Here is a 3,446-nt window from a genome sequence, read left to right as displayed (position 1 = left end):
TCAAATCTGGAACCACTAAGAACTAAAGGGAAGTTTGGCACCCCTCTCCCTCTCCCATTGACTATTTGCATAGTTGGAAATAACTTCAAATCGGTTAGACACTTGCAGTAAAATTGCCCTTTACTTTTCAAAACCTACAAATCGTGGGGAGGGCTCTTTGCTGTTGTAATGATAACATGGCAAAATTTGAATGAAGAATGATAGCGACAACCGTAGCAATAATGATAGCTAATCCACAATGATCACATGCTGTGTGCTAGTTACTGTTCTGGGGGCTTTTGTGTTTTTACTCACAGAATGCAAGTAACTGTGAAGTAGGGAGTACAATTAGCCCCATTTTATGGAGGAGGACACTGACGTACGGGTGGTTGGTAATTGTCTAGGATCACAGAGCTAGTAAGCAACAGAGCTGTGTTATGGACCCAGGCAGTCTGGCTCCAGACCTTGCATTCTTTTTTTTTTTTTAATTTTTTTACCACTTTATTTATTTTTGAGACAGGGAGAGACAGAGCATGAACAGGGTTGGGTCAGAGAGAGGGAGACACAGAATCTGAAACAGGCTCCTGGCTCTGAGCTGTCAGCATAGAGCCCGACGCAGGGCTCGAACTCATGGACCGCGAGATCATGACCTGAGCTGAAGTCGGCCACTTAACCGACTGAGCCACCCAGGCGCCTCTCCAGACCTTGCATTCTTAAATACGCAACTATATATACCCTTTTTGTGAAATGATTCAAGTACCTTGTTTTGCTTATGTTTTCCTAATCCGGTAGCTGACAACGCGAAACATCTACATGCATGCTTGTCTCTTTTGGGCTTCGTCTTTCTGGCTGAAAAATTTCCCTTTTGTATATGCGCACCCGGTAAGAAAGCAAAACCGTGCGAAGGATCCAGTGTGAAGGATGTCTCTCGCCCAGTTGCAATCCCTTCCCTCTCCCTGGCCAGAGGCAAACCTTGTCCCCAGTTGCTTGCGCCTCCTCCCGGGGATATGCTGTGCACATAGAAGCTTATATTTCAAATCCCTTTAAAAAAGGGGTTGAAGTTCCTGAACAGACAGTTTTAAACAACAGCCGGCTCACATCAGTGACACAAACGTGTCCTGGAAAACCAAGAGCCCCAGACACTTCGACAGTCATATTCAGTTGGGCATATTGGCCGGGACACTCAAGTTTATGCTGTCCCCCGCTCATGGGAAGCACGGCTAAGAAGGTTATACATGTGACATGTTTAGTCCACTGGGACCCAGGTAGACACCGTGCTCAAAACCCTTGGCCATTTGCTTCTTACAGCACCACCGACTAGTGCCAGCAGGACTCGCTTCAAAGATAGTCTGTCCCAGAAGAAACACGCACATTTTTTTTTTTCCAGTGGGGACACCAAATTCTAGCTGAGATGAGGACGTGGCATATTTCCCCGGCAGGGGAGGTACCGTCATCACGAAGGTGGTGTTCCCAGGGCGAGGCTTACCCATGGCACAACGGGTAAGCTGCTGACCTCTGCAGTTTACCCAGCGGTGGGAAACTCGACTGCATCGTTTGTGGTGGGGGACCGTGTTCACACTTCAAAAAGATGGTGTATCTATGTGTCCAAATCAAGGTAGAAATATGAGAGTTTGACAAACAATGCTTGCTGTTTTAAAAAAGTACATTTTCACTGATCTAGCCAGCCCACCTCTAGAAGTGTATCCGAAGGCTTAGGCTACATAGTTGCTCCTGACAGCCAGCTGGGGACAAACCAAAATAACCAGCCGACCACCACACTCGGTGAAATAAATTGCGTTAAAGAAAATGAAAAGAATATTAAGTGGCATAAAAAGTTGCTTCTAATACACAGCTAAGTACAAAGAGCAATCTGTAGGGAGAGTGTATACAGAGCAACGTTATTTATTGGAAATGGGGAGTGTAATAAGACAGACCATGGGTGAGGGCTAGGGGAATGATTTACAAAAATATTAACCTTTTCTAGGCGGTAATAGGCAATTTAATGGAGGTTTTTCAGTGCTTATGTAAAATCTAAGAAACTTAACAGTGAATGCTTTTTAGCTGTATTGAAAATAAAACAAAAAGATTTTTTAAAAACTTAAGAATAATTAACTCTTGAAGAAACCGGTTATAGAGTATTTACCAACCAGTCATTGAAACAGTTTTTTCTTGGTTATAATCTAACATTTTTTCGAACATCTGCTAGCTTGTCTGTCTCCTACCTTTGAAATTGAATGCCTTCATGATCCACTGATTAAAATAACATGTGACCCCTTCACAATGTCTTCGGACTCTTACCTGGCAGGCAATTATTGTTTTTAATTTAGATGTGTTGCCTGAGCTATGTTGAACAGTCCCCAGATTCTTCCAGTTTAGATCTGATGATAATAGTCATAGCCAACATTCCCTGGACTTTCACCTGTATCCTGAACCGGGAGAAGTACTTTACAAGTGGGATCTCGCTGAATCTCTAAGGGGCATGGACTATGACTATCTCCTCTTTACAGATGTGGAAACTGAGGCTCCAGGAGGTTAAGTAACATGCCCAAGGTTACAGAGTTGATAAAGTACAAGAGCCATTATTCCAGAACTTGGGCTCTTAATCAGGATAAAAAGCTATGCTGCCATCTATAAGACTGTCCCATCTCAGATTTGATGATCGGAGGTTTTTAAAGCATCTTATAAATCCCATTTTGTAGACAATGACATTGAGCCAGGAAATGGGTGATGTGCCCGGGCTCAGAAAGATAATCCATAGAGAGGGAGATACAATCCCGCATCCCATGGGTCTTGTCTCTGCATTCAGTGCTAACTCACTTTTCTGGAGAACATAAACCACCTCAGCGTCCTGCATGGCACTGTGATGAAATAACAAGAATGTGACTTTTGAACCACTCAATAATGGAGGAGATGGAAATCTTCCCACCTCGTCTTGCTCATTACCGATTGTGCACGCAACACTCGCCCATCAAGATCATTTTCAAAAGATGATTACTTCAGTGTGCCCAGGCCTGCAGGACATAAGTACATGGGCAGTGGTGGTAAGAGCTATAATTATTCTTAATGGGAAAATATGCAGGTAATGACTTGGATGATCATGTATCTGTAATGTATGAGTTCCAAAGCCCAATGAAGTAATTAAGCAATCTGCAAACATGCAGGGGTAAAAGCCTGAAATGAAAAAGAACCAGGATAATGTTCCTTTTGAATAACTGGCAACTTTCTGCAACAGAAGTCATAAACAGAAGAGCTCTTTCTTTGTGTGTGTGTGTGTGTGTGTGTGTGTGTGTAATTTCTATTTATCTTTGAGAGAGAGAGAGAGAGAGAGAGAGAGAGAGAGCAAGTGGGGGAGGGGTGGAGAGAGAGAGGGAGACACAGAATCCAAAGCAGGATCCAGGTTCTGAGCTGTCAGCACAGAACCTGATGCGGGGCTTGAACTCACAAACCATGAGATCATGACCTGAGCC

General features: G+C 43.6%; 1 non-coding gene across 1 annotated transcript; it reads left to right on the top strand.

Annotated features, from left to right (window-relative positions):
- Nucleotides 1-1,403: 1,403 nt before the first annotated feature.
- On the top strand, nucleotides 1,404-1,565 carry LOC128772793 (U1 spliceosomal RNA). The gene has a single exon (XR_008416945.1). It is a non-coding gene; the product is annotated as a U1 spliceosomal RNA (small nuclear RNA).
- Nucleotides 1,566-3,446: the final 1,881 nt, after the last annotated feature.

Source organism: Panthera pardus, unplaced genomic scaffold, assembly GCF_024362965.1.
Source record: "Panthera pardus isolate Hobbes unplaced genomic scaffold, ASM2436296v1 HiC_scaffold_10, whole genome shotgun sequence".
NCBI classification, from domain to species: Eukaryota; Metazoa; Chordata; class Mammalia; order Carnivora; family Felidae; genus Panthera; species Panthera pardus.
The sequence above is the reverse complement of the archived record's forward strand: the minus strand, read 5'-3'. Positions and strand labels throughout refer to the sequence as shown.